Source organism: Ranitomeya imitator, chromosome 4 (assembly GCF_032444005.1).
Source record: "Ranitomeya imitator isolate aRanImi1 chromosome 4, aRanImi1.pri, whole genome shotgun sequence".
NCBI lineage: Eukaryota > Metazoa > Chordata > Amphibia > Anura > Dendrobatidae > Ranitomeya > Ranitomeya imitator.
Window position 1 is genome coordinate 35,077,704 of NC_091285.1, and position 17,912 is coordinate 35,095,615.

General features: G+C 43.4%; 1 protein-coding gene across 1 annotated transcript in view; it reads right to left on the reverse strand.

Annotated features, from left to right (window-relative positions):
- Positions 1-17,912, reverse strand: part of GALNT10 (polypeptide N-acetylgalactosaminyltransferase 10) — a 127,165-nt gene that overhangs the window by 95,001 nt on the left and 14,252 nt on the right. The window lies entirely within an intron of this gene.

A 17,912-nucleotide genomic window follows, 5' to 3' on the forward strand; every position in this document is an offset into this window, starting at 1 on the left:
TCAGTAAAATTTCCTTCTTGGTTTTTAATAGGTTATCTACATCTAAAATTACCCCCCCAGGGCGCGGAGGCTCGATAAAAGACATCTACAGAATGTGCTATTACCAGCGCTTTACCCGGGGGGCATCACAGCTACTAAAGCTTTCCTACCCGAAGCCGCTTCCTGGATTAATGAAGAGCCATAAGGACACATAATGATCCTCTTAATAATTAAAAGGTGGTAAAATTCAGCACACATTAACGAGTCTCCGCCACTAGTGAAAAAGTTTTCTCCCTGCAATCCAGCTTTATTTTTCTGTTAACTAGAAATTGACATGAGTGAGAGATGGAAAGGGATGGAGAACTTTTTTTTTTTTTTTTTTAAATGGAGGACTTGTCCGCTCTCGCCTCCTGGAAATGCATAACTGAATTGATACCGGGGCATCACCATTACCCTTGTCCCTAGGGCGAAGTCTACGCTGGTCTGACTTATCACTAGGGGGGGTACCTGGAGACCAAAAGAGTGGTCGACCATATGATAGTTAGCGACTTCATTGGAAAATCTAGAACAGAAACCTTCTGCCCAATTTAAAGTTCATCTGATTGCAAATCCTGTTTCCTATGGTAATTGGCTCCCCTCCAGAAGGAAGAAAAGGGTCTCACTTTTGCCACCTACTATATATGACAAGGTGCATAAGCCAAACTATAGACATCCATGATATCCTCCAATACCCCTAGTCATGTTTCGGACCTATGACCTAGATAATTATCAAGTAGAACTTTCTTCCTTCTTGGGGAGAGCTAATTTGTATACTTTTCCCAAAAAAGTTTTGTCTGTAGGCTCTTGACACCAGCTGGATCTCCACAAGGAAAACTATTACCTTCCAGGAGCTATTTCTTTATGGGTTGATCACAAATAACCTACTAGATCTTATATCATTTAGAGAGGACCAGTTTGGGCCTTTATTTTATTCCCGCCACTCCCCTGAGTATGTAATTTTTTTCTTTTTTTAAATCCGCCATACGGTTCCAGAGATAAGGGCCTTTTTATTCCGAGCTCCTTTAATGGTCTTTACAGTGGGTGTGGCTCATAAAGACCCACCCCAGAGTATACTTTGAGCACTGCCCCCTTGGCAAATTCCATAAAAGTAGCACTAAATACAAAGGCCTATATCTCTGAAAGCGTATGGCGGATTTTAAAAACGAAAAAAGAGAAATAATCAGGGGAATAGCGGGAATAAAAATAAGAGCAAAACCGGACAATTTTGACCTGGTCACAGAGCCTCTTTAAATATTAAAAATAATAAAGTAATTAGAAGTAGACATGTACATGGTCTGTATAGATGAAGAGTAGCCCTCAAGAACCCAAGCTTGACACTGAAGGAATGTACACAGCACCTTAGACAATCTTTTGGTCAATGATCAAAGGCAGCGCACAAGTGAAGGCAGCGAATTTGGCTCATATCACCTCCCAGCAATCCCCCCTCCCAAGCCTGAGAGTCCAAGTATAAAAGGAAGGCTTGTAATAAGTAGCAAAAGCACAATCTGCATTCGGTTCTCAGTGTTCCAGGTTTTAATGAGACCATTTCTCAGTCGCTGCACACGGCGTCACCGGCAGATTTGTCCTAACAATGCAGTGGGCTGGTTAGTTAATGAACAGGGCATCATCAAAAGCAGAGGCTCTTGTTAATCAGTATTAGAACAGAAGCCAAAGAAGCAAAGACTTCTGCAACCTCTTGTCAAATCAAAGGCGCCGCCTGGCATAGCAAGCCCTCTCGCTCACTTCACGTGTGTAGGTTCTCATCAGAGCCCGGGGAGAAAGTGGCACAGGAAAAAGGGTTGTGACGGTAAACTAACGATTTCATCTCCTCCATAGAAAAAAAAAGGTGAGCAACAAAATATAAGTTGCACAGTATGCACTACAGAAAGACAGCGTTACCTTAGGGGGTCATCCTAATCCTGAAGGTCATTTTTGGACAACCACTTCAGAAATTATTTTTGCACATGAAAAACTTGCCAGCAATATTTTGTGCCAATTGTTTCCCGCCAGCTCAATATCATCCATATATTTTCCTCGCTCAATTATATGACCTCCTGTGTGACCACCAGCCCAGTACATGTTCTCCTGTTAAGACAGGAAGTCAGTCTCCAACTTCCTGTCAAGAACACGATGACGACATCATCAGTTGTCAGATACCTGCTGGCAAGCTCGTTGACCACTCTCCCTTCTCGTTTATACTAGCGAGCAATGATATAGTAGGTGAATCTATACAATGATTAGCAGCAGTTATAAATCTCCCCTGAATTACTTTCTGTGAGTGCTGTGTGCAGAGTCTCCGATGTACCCAATAAAATGCAGCTCCACCCTGACTCCTGCTTGCAAAAGCTGACAGCTGTCAGCCAAACTTGGAAGGCAAGCTGTTTTCCAACCCCACCTCCTCTTTTCCATACAAGTACATGCGCTTTAATGATTAGAGGGAAATCAGTTGGTTGTAGGCTCATTTTCCATGGGCAGTACCTTTTTATTCTCCTCTTTATCAAGGCTCGGCTCTATACATGGAGTGATTCACTCTTTCTACTCCCTCTTCTACATTCTTAAAATTAAGATTGACTGTTGTGATTTAAAGGACTGTTCCATAAATACATAAAATCACACAAGAATCAATTCTCCTGTGTAGTAAATATCGCTCTGACCTACACTTTATGGCGCCCCCTTTATGTTCCTTTATTCCCAGCTTCATACTGCCCACGTAATACTTTCACGGCTGGTGGTCACACACGCTCAGGAAATCAGGGCCATCACCCTAAAGATATGGTGCACTAAAACCAGCTTATAATTTAAAAAAAAAATAGGCTAAAGCTGGTCTTACACATTTAAATAATTTTAGGCAAAGCTGGAAATCACGGCCAACTATCTAACGCGCGTCGGGGTGCCCTGACTTTCCCCAGTCAGGTGAAAGAAGGATCAACATGCCCAATCCGTCTATTCTCAGGAAAGGTAGATAGAACAAAAGGATCAGCATATGAAATAATAATCTTTTATTTTGAAATCCAGCAGGAGAGTCGGGAGGCCACTATATATCTTAAAAAGTCAGATGAACCTGTCGACACTGGCTTGTTTTGACGACTTTAAAGTACCCTATTTTATTATTATTTGCTCATTTTGTTTTTAGTCTATTGTGTATGCCGAACTTTACACGTCTGACTATGATAATTATACCGTACACTATACATCATGCTATTTCAAGGCAGGAGGGCCGAAGGGAAATATTTCATTGCTTATGGATCCCATTAAAGAAACTCCCACCCTAAAAGGAATACAATATCATTTTCTAATTTTCTCCCACCTCCATTGATCACATCCTTTTATTACGCGCTCGGCTCCAATGAAACCGCCTTAATTGTCCCATTGTATTGTGAACGCGTGGAGCAGCCATCTCATTGTGACAAAGGGGGATCCCAGACGTACTGGCGACGCCATGCTTTCTATTCCGCCACATAAGCGTTATTCTCCAAACAGTTACAGATTGGAATTATCTCATTAGCTGCGGCATTTATTTTACGATCTGACGCTTTCACGGGAGCTTTTAGAAGTCAATGGGGCTTCATATCTTTTCAGGCGGCTGTGTTGGCGGATGACTAATTGCCCACGTGTGTTGAGTAGAAAACATCTCGGCATCGCTTTCATTATGTACTTACCTAGGGTGACTGACTGGCAGGCAGATCAGTATGGCACCTCATATAACCCCGTGCCCGTGTATAGTTATAGGTAATGTTTCATTAGAACACAACATATAACTGAAAGAGTTGTTTTATCAAACTTTGCATAAATTAACAAAACAAGAGAAACTTTGTAATGCTTCTTTCTCCACTTATGAGCCACATCTTCCCCCTCCCCGCCATCAAACCAGTCTTGGTTAAAACAGGAGGAACTGTCAGTTCAGAAATTGAATTAGTTGTCTATAGAAGTCTATGGAAAGGGGAGAAAGAAACAGAAAGAAACGCAGTTTCTTAGGGCAAGTTCCTACGACTAATAGGGAAATAAATTTTCCAAAATGTTTCAGGAAGACGTTGACGGCCATTTTTTATCATCATCGGTGTCCTTTCAGTTGTTATTCCAGTGTCTTTATTCAATACTTTGAAGTGTATTAAGTATTTTCTTATTTTTTTCTGAGGTTTTGCAATGCTTTTTCAGGTGGATTACGGGTACACAATGTGACATCTGCATTCTAGTAGGGGTTTCATCTCAGCCCAATGCTGTCTTCACAGCTACACTGCTTAATACTGTTATATAATGTCCTCATTTGTTACGGAGACACAGGAAAGCAGGGTCTCCTCAGGTCTCTGTGTATGGAAGACATCAAAGCAACTAGTCTCCACTCACTTGCTGAGAGACAACGGGAAATAAAAACTACAGTCTGAAGTAGGGAAAACTGGTGCAAAATGTAGGATACAAATCATAGAATGATCAAAAATAGTCAAATAAAAATTCTTATATCCATTTTTTTTGACTACCCATATAAGATATCATGGAATTTTCTAGTTCTTACAGAATAACACACACAACAGCTGTAATTTTTTCTTGTTTTCAAGAGCACACTTGTCAGCTTTGCTGTGTAGATTGGGACAGGTTTAGCGGAACGTTTAATGATGGCTTCATTTGTCTTTTCACAGAGAATACAGCAATGAAATATGTGCCTCCAATATGGTTCCTTACCTTCTCGTATATCAAACAACAAGAAATAAAAACTTGTGGGTTCTGAAAAATCCTTTTCTAGCCATAGAGATCGGCTTTTGACAGGCCTTGCTAAAGATTCAAATCTCTATTGATTCTTCACATGAAAATCCATTTGAGTAACATATTTCATAAAATACTGAAAAAAGTAATGCAATGTTGCTGGCAGGAACGAGCGTCTTCGACGCTGCAGAACGCCCCGCTATCTCGTTACAAGAACAAAGGAAATTAAGAGAGACTGGAACAATGTTGTCTTTTAATGTTTCAACATTTATTTTGCAGCTCAGGAGTTCTCGGCTGCCAAAGAGACATCCAATCTGACTTGTCACTGACTTGGCAAGACAAGGCTGAGCCTGTGATATATATGATGTGCGTACTGATCACTACGCAGCGCTCTCATCCCTATCGTATTATGCAGCATAAGGAGGAAAAATGTCTGCATGTCAGATCTGGAAATCAGAAGATCATGTTATATACTAGAGAGGCTGCGAGCGTCCCCAGTAGTCACAGCAGCCAGTCCTCTTCCCCAACTTTCCCAGTAGTCATAATAACCAGACCTCTTCCCCGCCTTTCCCAGTAGTCATAATAACCAGTCCTCTTCCCCCACTTTCCCAGTAGTCACAGCGACCAGTCCTCTTCCCCGACTTTCCCAGTAGTCATAATAACCAGCCCTCTTCCCCCACTTTCCCAGTAGTCATAATAACCAGTCCTCTTCCCCCACTTTCCCAGTAGTCATAATAACCAGTCCTCTTCCCCCACTTTCCCAGTAGTCATAATAACCAGTCCTCTTCCCCCACTTTCCCAGTAGTCATAATAACCAGCCCTCTTCCCCCACTTTCCCAGTAGTCATAATAACCAGTCCTCTTCCCCCACTTTCCCAGTAGTCATAATAACCAGTCCTCTTCCCCCACTTTCCCAGTAGTCATAATAACCAGTCCTCTTCCCCCACTTTCCCAGTAGTCACAGCGGCCAGTCCTCTTCCCCGACTTTCCCAGTAGTCATAATAACCAGCCCTCTTCCCCCACTTTCCCAGTAGTCATAATAACCAGTCCTCTTCCCCCACTTTCCCAGTAGTCATAATAACCAGACCTCTTTCCCCCACTTCCCCAGTAGTCATGATAAACAGTCCTCTTCCCCGACTTTCTCAGTAGTCATAATAACCAGACCTCTTCCCCCACTTGCCCAGTAGTCATAATAACCAGTCCTCTTCCCCGACTTTCCCAGTAGTCATAATAACCAGCCCTCTTCCCCCACTTTCCCAGTAGTCATAATAACCAGTCCTCTTCCCCCACTTTCCCAGTAGTCATAATAACCAGACCTCTTTCCCCCACTTCCCCAGTAGTCATGATAAACAGTCCTCTTCCCCGACTTTCTCAGTAGTCATAATAACCAGACCTCTTCCCCCACTTGCCCAGTAGTCATAATAACCAGTCCTCTTCCCCAACTTTCCCAGTAGTCATAATAACCAGACCTACTCCCCGCCTTTCCCAGTAGTCATGATAAACAGTCCTCTTCCCCGACTTTCTCAGTAGTCATAATAACCAGACCTCTTCCCCCACTTTCCCAGTAGTCATAATAACCAGTCCTCTTCCCCAACTTTCCCAGTAGTCATAATAACCAGACCTACTCCCCGCCTTTCCCAGTAGTCATAATAACCAGTCCTCTTCCCCCACTTTCCCAGTAGTCACAGCGGCCAGTCCTCTTCCCCGACTTTCCCAGTAGTCATAATAACCAGCCCTCTTCCCCCACTTTCCCAGTAGTCATAATAACCAGCCCTCTTCCCCCACTTTCCCAGTAGTCATAATAACCAGCCCTCTTCCCCCACTTTCCCAGTAGTCATAATAAATGCTAATAAATTATTGCAGTGAATACATACCTCTATAGCCCTGTGTTACTGGCTATCTGCATGCTCAGGACTGTCGGCCGGTGTACATTTCTGCCACTTTATGTATACAGAGATGATTCTAGGTCAGGGAGGAGTAGAGAATGCGGCTGACAGTAGTTGGATACCAAATAAAAGAGGTTTTTAAATAAAAGGTGGTTCCCTAACAGAGTATTAGAATAGTGATGGGACTGAACGCTGATCAAAGAGAGATGACCACGAAGACCCCCCAAACAATCACAAAAGTAAATGACCCGCGTGTCCTTGAACTTCATATTTCTACTACCCTCCAAACTGCATCACTGTCCCCTCTTTTCCCAGTAAACGGGAAACCACTGAGACCCCCAGCATACTGGGAAAGATTCCAGTGTCATCAACAGGATCCAATTCACTTAAAAGGGTAATTCCCAAAATAGTAAATTATCGCATGAGTAGAGGACAACTTATTGATTGTACTCCGAGCAAATTTGAGAACGGGGCTCTGGAATCTGGGATTTGCAGAGTTTTGTCCTGAATGGAGCGTATGCGCCTGCTCTTCCTCCTCCGCCATGTACTTGGATTTCTCTGGCAGTCCCCTAGACAATGAATAGGATGGAGGTTGAGCATGTGCACACACGCGCTATTCAAAACCAAGAGGAAAAAAAAAAAAGCGCTGTTCTCAATTTTGCTGGGGGTCTCAGCAGTCGGTCGAACCCCAAGTGATCAGTAAGTTGTCCCCAATTGTATGGATTAGAGATAGTTTAACTATTTAAGGAATAACCCTGATGCCAAAAGACTGAAAATGCAACTGCGCCATTAACAGACCTCTTTTTCATACTGATATGTAGCACCAGTCAGAAGAGGGGAGAGGTTTGTGCTGTGGCTGATTACTGTACACTACACAGGGTTACCTACCTACATTGGATATAACTGTAACAAACCCTCAGCGGTGAGAAGTAATAGAATACGCGCACATGACGTCTTTTTCAGGGAGATTCCCCCTGGATCTCGACAGAAAGAGCACTAAAAATAAACGCCAAAAACAATAAACATGTACAGTAATGTCAAAACAACTTGCTGTGCACACGTCTGATCTTTTGCAACTTGTTTTAAACTCTTCAGGCTTCTAAAGCCAGGAAACGGCTAAAAACAAAAGTGACCGCTTCATTCTTCTGGTGGCTTCTGCTTGGAAGATGCTACTATCTTCTGCATGAAAAAAAAGGGGATAAAAAGCCACAAAAGGCATCAAAGATGGTTCAGGACACATTGTTCAGACTTAGGGTGTGTTCACAGGTTGTTTTATTTTTTTGGTGAAGCTTATCTGAGCAGAAACATTCCAACTTCCCGAACAAAATTTGAGATTTGTAGATCCCTCCCAAGCTTGTAGACTCCACCCAAGCTTGTAGACTCCACCCAAGTTTTTAGACATTCTCTGCTCTGAAAACTCAGCAAAAACTCAGCGTGCCCACCAGCGTAAATGGCTGAGTGAAAAACTCTGATGTACGTAAACTTGGCAGAGCGGCAGAAACCCCGAGACATTTTTAGATTCCGTGGATTAACGTGCAAATCACTCAATGAGTGGCATTTCCAAGTGGGGAAAAAAAATCACTTGTTTTATCTGTTTTACTAGATTTACTAAAGAATCATATCAAGTAGCGGAAATGTGCATAAAAAAATCCTTGTGTGAACACACCCTTAAGGTTCTTAGCCTCGGGATGCGACCATAAATGTTTCCCTTCACTGACAGGAAGCAGAGATCTTCAAAACAGCAACCAAAGTGTTTTAAGAAAGTAGCAAAAATTGTAGTAGTACAAAAACAAAAAAAGCTTCAACTGCATAAAAACGAGAATATATTTAGGATGATGGTCGGGATCCCATAGCTCCAGGCGGGGAGGAAGAGCCCTTACACATAGAGAGAGGCCCCTTCTCCTCCTGTCTCTTCACATTACCGCTAGGGACGATTTTGACAAATGAGAAATGGAGAAGGGATGGAGTTAATGAATCAGAGCTATAACAATGTCCGCAGTAGCGGGACGGTTGTGTCGGGAGGCAGGTTTGGTCAGGCAGGGACATGGTAAGCCTTAATTACTTCCGTTGTAATATAAACCGTATGCTGAAAGCTCGGCTGGAAGGTGCCAGACAGTGAGACGTCCGTGAGTGGCACCGCCAACCCCATCCGCACGGATCGCGGCTCATGATCATTACTTACGATCACGATGTGCTTTGCTGAGTAAAACCGTTACAACCAGATGCAGACGAGCGTATTATGGACGCAAAGCCCAACCTGAAGGGCGGCTCTAATAACCAGAGCTGACAGCACCACAGATCCCTATAATGCGGGAAGCCGTAAAGTGGCCTCAAGGTGCATTCATGCTCCATGTAGCGTGCCCGGTCGGTGTACGTCCTGCCCCATGGGGGACAGGTGGCATACAGCAATATACCGGAAGGAATACCATATTCTGCTGTGCCGCTCCTGAAAACAAAATCTATAATGCGAAGAGTCTATGTGTAAAATGTCATGTAATGCTTATTCAGCGGCATATGTGGGTGGTACGTGTCAAAATCCAGGATTTCCGCCAAATCCGGGTGATCTAGAGAAACGCTGATAGCTAAATACACCGCTCCCACACTACTGATTAGTAGTCGACTCCCAAATTTGTCACTGCCATAAACCCTCAAGTAGACGACCACATGAACCACCAGACTGTACAACAGTTGCCGAAAATTCTGGGGATTTTGAAGCAGAGCTCCTCATGGGAACGTCTTACCGCTGGTCCGCCCCAGAACAATTATTTTTGGGAGAGGATTATATAAACCACACCCCTTTCGGATCAGGTATTTAGGGAAATGTGGCAATTATGGTGCACCGAGCCCCATCAGTACACCAATAGCCTATTGTGCCTGTGTAGGCCTCCAATCCCAAACACGGGTGTATGCCAGATTTATAAAAAAATCCCAAATAAAATAAATCTTCCAGTGCTTGCCGAATTACATAGGTATTCCGCTTCTCCCCAGTAAACTTTCATCATTTCTGCATTTCCATTTGACAATTACCATGAAATAGAGTTCACCGGACATTTATCCAAAGAATACAGTGGGGGAAATAAGTATTTGATCCCTTGCTGAATTTGTTAGTTTTCCCACTGACAAAGACATGAACAGTCTATAATTTTAAGGGTGGGTTAATTTTAACATTGAGAGATAGAATATCAAAAATGAAATCCAGAAAATCACATTGTATAAATTATATACATTTGCATTTTGCAGTGAGAAATAAGTATTTGATCCCCTACCAACCATTAAGAGTTCTGGCTCCTACAGACCAAGTAGAGGCTCCTAATCAACTCGTTACCTGTGTTAAAGACAGCTGTCTTACGTAGTCAACTTTATAAAAGACTCCTGTCCACAGACTCAATTAATCAGTCAGATTCTAACCTCTACAACATGGGCAAGACCAAAGAGCTTTATAAGGATGTCAGGGACAAGATCATAGACCTGCACAAAGCTGGAATGGGCCACAAAACCATAAGTAAGATGTTGGGTGAGAAGGAGACAACTGTTGGTACAATAGTAAGAAAATGGAAGAAATACAAAATTACTGTCTATCGACATCGATCTGGGGCACCATGCAAAATCTCAGCTCGTGGGGTATCCTTGATCATGAAGAAGGTGAGAGATCAGCCTAAAACTACACAGGGGGAACTTGTTAATGATCTCAAGGCAGCTGGGACCACAGTCACCAAGAAAACCATTGATAACACATTAGGCTGTAAAGGTTTAAAATCCTGCAGCGCCCACAAAGTCCCCCTGCTCAAGAAGACACATGCGCAGGCCCATCTGAAGTTTGTCAATGAACACCTGGATGATTCTGTGAGGGATTGGGGGAAGGTGCTGTGGTCAGATGAGACCAAAATTGAGGTCTTTGGCATTAACTCAACTTGCCGTGTTTGGAGGAACAGAAATGCTGCCTATGACCCAAAGAACACCGTCCCCACTGTCAAGCATGGAGGTGGAAACATTAGGTTTTGGGGGTGTTTCTCTGATACTTCAATGGGAGAATGGATGGAGCCATGTACTGTAAAATCCTGAGTGCCAACCTCCTTCCCTCCTCCAGAACATTAAAAATGGGTCGTGGCTGGGTCTTCCAGCAAGACAATGGCCCAAAACATACCGCCAAGGCAACAAATGAGTGGCTCAAAAAGAAGCACATTAAGGTAATTTAGTGGCCTAGCCAGTCTCCAGACCTTAATCCCATAGAAAAGCCCCCCCATGTACACAAGCATTAGATGGCTGTCCGGTGAATGATGGTCCGGCCGGCAGCTATCTTGCCTGACTCTTCCGTACCCAGGAGCACTTACTTTCCTGACAGTTCTTGCGTCCTCAGCCTCAAAGACTCTTCTGATGGTGTCTTTTCTCTGGGAGAACAAAAAGGTCTAATATCGGACATGCTGCATCCTTATCTTCTCTGTCGGGGAAGGACAGGGATCCCTAAGAGTGGCAACCCGAGGATGTCCATCAATCTAACATTTAACACCTATCCAGTGGACAAATTATAAATTTGACCTTTAAAAAGGAAGCATTTAATGGCATATGGCTAGGATATGCCATCATTGTCCGGTTGGCACAGCCAACAAGTATCACAAACTCCTTTGCGGTAACGCTGCTCCGCATATTTGGCTCCTATCCAGTAATTAAGGAATCAGCATCAGGCTATTAATGGCTCATCACAGCTGACATGATCTGTCCGCCACCCTCCTTATCCTGGATACATCTGAACCTTCCACGTAACTGTGGATGGGTTTATATTTACCCAAAGAAAACAGATCCAGAGGAAAGCTATGTCTACCTTTAGGATTAAGTCATTTTTACCTAAATCAATGTATTGTTGGCTAATTTTTGCAATAAAGTTATCAAATTTTTTAGACAGTTTGAATTTTAAGGCCTCTATGTATCACAGTGTAAAACAAAATGAGATACTTAAAGGAGCATCAGCGTTAGAGACTTGTCTCTCTTCTCCTGAACCATGTTCCAAACAGGCGTACGACCACATCAAAGTTCAAATTGACAAAGCCAAATGAGTAACTTGTGAAGCCATCAAAGGAATGTCAGGGTTAAACCTCGTCTTTCTTCTCCTGAACCATGTTCTAAGCAGGTGTACGACCACATCAAAGTTCAAATTGACAAAGCCAAATTAGTTACTTGTGAAGCCATCAAAGGAGCGTCATGGTTAGACCTTGTCTCTCTTCACCTGAACCATGTTCTAAGCAGGTGTACGACCACATCAAAGTTCAAATTGACAAAACCAAATGAGTTACTTGTGAAGCCATCAAAGGGGCGTCATGGTTAGACCTTGTCTCTCTTCTCCTGAACTATGTTGTGAGCAAATGTATGACCACATCAAAAGTTCACATTTCAAATTAATCATAAATCAGCTTAGAAAAATAAGCAATAGGGGAGAGTTCCTGGCGCAGGATAGATCCGATAAGAGGTTAGTTCGAATATCTGGAATCATGCCCACACAAAGAACTCCAAATTAAAGGGGTTAAAAGAAAAAGAAGCAGGGAGCCCCATGTGTGAAATCGGTGGGGTAAAGCTGAGGAATAGGGCCACAAGGAAGCCATTCACCATAAGGCTTGGAAAGTAGTCTGGACTTGGCTGCTGCTCCACCCGCTGAACCACGAAACTTGCTGGAAGATATGGTGTCAAATCCAGAAGACACAAGGTAACCACAGGATTGGAGAAGGGGGGGCTTTATTGGCAACGCGTTTCGGAGTTGTTCTAACTGGTTGTATTTGGGGGGGTTTTTTGGACTTGACAGTGACCGAAAAACACTGCATCTTTTAGCTGGCTCTTTTACTAAAGGGGTTGTCCCATCTTCTTAAATAGGTAAAATTGCAATGTGCGTGTAAAAACAAACAACTTTGCAATTTTCCAATAACTAAAAATCCTCTCCCTTCTCAAAAATGGAAGGATTTTAAATTCAATTTGTGTACTTCTCGTTTCTTAGGTCACCGGCCACCTCTGCAGTCAGTAATCAGTGGTGGCCGATCTCCCAGGTAAGTAGTGCAGCGCTTACAAGCTCTTATCTATAGAGCTTGCAATCATCGTTCTGAATGCCTACATCCGACCAGTTTCAGTGCCCCAATCGCTCCTCCTAGGACGCAAAGGTAAAGCTTCATCTCTCCTGCAGAGTCAGAGAGCGCACAGTTTGGGCTGGTGGCACAACCATACCGATGGGTCCACAATGTCAATCATCAGGAGCGCAGCGCCCCCTACAGCAAGCGGGAAGCACCAAGGTGAAAAAAACCACTTTAAAGTTTCATAGTTGTGTGTGGAATTAATGGAGTAGGGTACTAAAGGATATTATAACCATTTTTTGGGTATTTAATGCACTTTTTAAAATAAAAGGCAAATATTTTAAGCATAACAGCAAGGAGAAATAAAAGCCAAGGTAATCGGGTGCACTGAGCGCACCGCTTGGTGTGTATAGTAATGCACACAGCCGACTTCTGACAGATACCTTTCAGCTACTTCAATGGTCGCACATTCATCCCAGACTGAATTCGCACTCCATAGAAAATAAGAATACATACTGAGGCGCATTCATGCGGGCGGCGTACACAAGACGGCAAACGCGCAGCCTGTCATTCTCAGATTCCCGCATCGGGCTTCATAGGTGAGATCAAAGGACCAGAATAAAAAATGTATCAGTGGATTTCTAAGCAGCATAGCTGCCGCCGCTCCTTCTGAAACGAGAAATGTGAGAAGTGTTTTTGTGTGTATAGTCGCAGGCGCATAGTAATAACTAAGTGGTCGGACGGAGCGGAGCGGAGCGCAGCGGGAGCTTGGCCGCAAACGTCTCCGGTGCTTTCTTTATTCCAGATACAAGACGATATAAATCTAATCGTGTATATTTGGAAGAAATTACCCCAAACAATGACTAGATCAATGGAACAAAAAAAAAAACTGATGGATAACTGCTACGCCGATGCTGCTGCTCCACTGCCAAAGTGGAGCGAGTGCTGGAGACAAACCTGAAGAAGGGAGGTATTATGGAGGGTGTGCAAAATGGGTGAAGATGGGGAGAAAAAAAAAATTCTACATCTTTCCCATTATGTCAGCTTATGAAAATCGGACAGTGCTAGGATGTCATCTGAGTGCAGCCTGATTTTTTTCCATGGACCCATTGGCTTGCATGATGGAGTGCAATTCGAATATTGGATGCAAATCGGGCAGGTTGAAAATGGCAAATTGGAAATGTGCACGGCCCCACAGAATAACATTGGTCCGAGTGCAATCCTAAACGCCATCACTTTCCCTCCTGTACATTAAGCCTAAATTAGCAAGAGAAAATGCTTGTAAAATTTAACACATATACATCTTAAATGGCTCTAATGAGGCAGTAAAGATTTGCAAGGCTATAAATTAACCGAGCCAAGCAACGGTGAAAGTATCTGAAAGACGAAGAGAGCCTGAACCAGGCTGGGATCGCAGAGTATTCTTTCTGATTTAATTTCTTTTTTTTTTCTTGCATGTAGCTGTAAATTTTGGGTCTTTAGAGAAGCGGCAGTGCCGGGGAAGTGGATAAGAAAGACCTTTTTTGATGCAGTCGCAGGGACAGATGACAGATTTGCAGCTGCTCGTGCTAACAGAACAAAGTCTTCTCTTGCCAATCCGGCTGCAGGTGGCGACGGTGACAGATCGTCAAAGAACGATAAATGAAAAAGGAGATACGCGATGGAGCCCCAGATCTGGCTGCAGTTCCCCTGAGCGAAACGGATGGAAAACACTGGAGAATAAGATCTATGAACATGGTTCTTGGAGAAGCCTAATGACTGCAGAGCTTACAGGCTCCATGGTGTAATGAAGTATTAAAGAGTTAGTCTCTCATCTAGCAGAACCACAGGACATACTATAACCATCTTAGAAATGTGGATCCCACCTCTGAGCTTAAGAATAGGGCCCCATATCATGCTGGTGGAAGTTGAGAGGTGGGCATGCATGGATCTATCCATTCACCTCTTGTGGTCCTGTTCTTGAGATGCTAGTGATGGGACAGACATTTTTAGAATAGCCTATGGATGTCTACCATCCTCAGAACAAGCCGGCGTGGTTCAGGTGCGATTGAAACCGTGTCCGAGGTGGGCATGCATGGATCTATCAAGTTACCTCTTGTGGTCCTGTTCTTGAGATGCTAGAGATGGGACGGAGACATTTTTAGAATAGGCTGTTGATGTCCACCATCCTCAGAACAAACCGGCATGTTCAGTTGTGAATAAAACCATATCCAAAGTCAAGATGGTTTTACCTATAATGGACGCTCGTCATCCATGTATTACAGATGTCCACTGGATTTAATAAGCACCATACCACATGCTAAAATCCATTTCTTAAAAGGAAAACAAAATGGACAACTTTTTAGGGCCAGGTTCCAACACAGTGTTCTCAGTTTTGCTTTCTGTTGAAATCCCCGAAATATAGAATTCCGATGGAAACATTCAAATTGAGAAGTACAAAAGCCAAGGATTGTCATGATCTTGGGTTGAAACCCTTGAGCCTGTGTTTTGTGGTTGGCTTCTCTGTCCACAGAGCCCCAAAAGACGCATCTTTTCTCCAATTCTTTATGTTCTGTTATTCTGGCTGCAGTCTGTTTAGCATAACACATGGGTTTTCATTTGTCTGCCCTATCACCTTTTGGTTGCGGCTTTATATACTCTCTCCCCTGCTGGCATTTCGTGCTGGTGTTAGTCTCATTCGGATGTTGTCATTCTTTTATATAGTTTAAAGCAGAAGAAGGGAACGCGAAACGTGCATCGGGGCAGAGGGATGCCGGGGCACTCACCCAGCACGCATAACAGGTATTTAGTCCATAATATCCACTACATATGTACTATATAGATCGGAGTAACCATTGTCTAGAGCATAACTACAAACTGGCTATCCCCATTTGGGTGACTTATTTATCTTAGTAAGCACTATTGCATTGCTTTACATAGCTCTTAACAATGGGGACTTTCATATTGGCTTAGGCTGGTTTTGTAGATGGTCCATTATGATTGTATGTGTTAGTGCTCATTTGGGTTTTTGAGGTTGCCTATGGCAGTTTAGTCCCTTTTTTTGTGGATTCTGCACCTTTCTCGGCTTGTAGTGTAATGTATTTTTACATGTTTTATATTTGACCTTAATAAAATTGCTATTTTACATCAAGTACCATAGTGGAGATCATTTTACTCTTCTGGTCTTACTGTTTGTGAGGGATATATCGTTAGCTGGTACTTTACCCTCTGTTTGAGAGGAATGAGTGCTATACTTTGTGAGCAACCATTTGTGAATACCGTATATAGTTTAAAGCCAGTCAGAGAAATTCCAGTTAAGGTTTATCTGTTCCTTTTCAGCACACTTTCCCTTTTGAAGGTAATTTACACTCTGCTCTGCCCTGCCCAAAGATTCTTTAGAAGGAACGTTTAGCGCCTCACCTTTCCGGGCCCTACGCTACTCACAGCCACCCGATGCATCCTTGCAGCATCTTCTGATTCCCGGGTCCTCTTACACTCTGTCATGACTTCCACCTTTTAAGAAGTTTGAGAGTTCTACATTTAGGTGCAGAAGGACCCATTGCAAGATTCGACGTCGTGACGCAGTGATCTTTCGCGTTCTTGCACAGAAGCCGAAGGTCAGATGTCATGGCTAAGGTGAGTTATAGGGGTATTTTTGTACTATTTTTTACATATTACAACTTATGTTCTGGAGTATAGAGAGCCCCCTTGCATAATAATAACCATTACATTACTGGAAAATAACTCCGCAATTCGAACTTGCACGAAAAAGCCCATAAATTACACAATAGGTACTGTGCAATGCTTCATTTTTCCCCAGAGATGGGTGCTGCAGGGAAATGAAACACTTGCTGGAAGGTCCGCTAATGATTACAGATGATCACTGGAGATCTTTAAAGCCAGATCAAGTCCTGATTAGTGTTGAGTGATCGTGCTCAGATAAGGCGTTATCCGATCATGCTCAGGTGCTGATTGTTTTCGGCGTGCTCGAAAAATATGTTCAAGTCCTCGCGGCTTTCGAGCAGCCAAAAGACATGTAGCCACGAGGACTCGAACATATTTTTACGCTGAAGTCACTCGGTTAGCACCCAAGCATGGTTGGATAACACCTAAGGCTTCTTTCACACTTCAGTTGTTTGGCGTCAGTCACTTCCGACATAGTGACGGATCGACGGATCCGTCACAATTGTTGAGAAAACGGTTCTAACGGATCCATTTTTTTGACGGATCCGTTACTTGGGGGTTGTCTGGGAAAAGTATCTACTTTTTGGGGAGACGGATCCGCCGAAATGACGGTCGCGACGGATCCGTCGCCCATAGGCGGCCATTCTATGGAATGGCGGACGCGACGAATCCGTCGCGATCCGCCATTTCGGCGTTGACAAAAAACGTTATAATGTCTGTCTATGTCTAGATGACGTCCGCCAAATTTCGACGGATCCGTCGCATGGCGGATGGAACGGACGACCATCCGTCGCTAATGCAAGTCTATGGGAAAATAACGGATCCGTCAAAAAAAAATGACATCCGTTATTTGAGGAAAATGGCGGCTTTAGACTGACGCCAAACAACTGAAGTGTGAAAGAGGCCTTATCCGAGCACGTTCGCTCATCACTAGTCCTGATAGTCCAAAGTCAAATGGAAAAATAAAAAAGTGAATGGACTTGGAAGGCAAGAAGAAAAAAATCTAAAGTGAAAAAAAAAACAAAAAGAGGCTAAAAAAAAAGGAACATATAGCACCAGTTCATGCTGTATGGGTGCGATCTAGATCTTGTAAAATCTGGTGTATTCTCTGCAGTTAATATTTCTTTGTCTTCCCGTTTATGGCGGCACTCATGCATTGTCAATACTACGATCCCATTCTTTCCTTGATCGTACTTACCTACCTTAACCTTCACAGATGCCTGCGAGCCGGCAGTCAAAGGGCACCAGCGGAGCTCTGGGCAGAGCAATCCCGGCTCTAATGCTCATTTGCAGAAGCTGTCACTGTGTATGGCGGGAGCTAGTAAAGCATGAAAGTGCTGAGGGAGCCCGGGGGCAAACAATTAACTTCATTATCTCAAATGAGGAGACCCCAATGAGAAAGCCTTCACGGTTTACCAAATAGATGCGGGAAGAAATTACAGAAATGCAGGAAAGCTGGTACCAAGGTCTCACTCTGCGTCGTTATACATGGCATATACCACACATCGGCGAGCCATGCCCCGAACCCTGGGCAACCCAAGGACTGAGGCAAAAGAGAATTACCATAATTGTAATTTTGCATTTTTTCCTCCTGACCT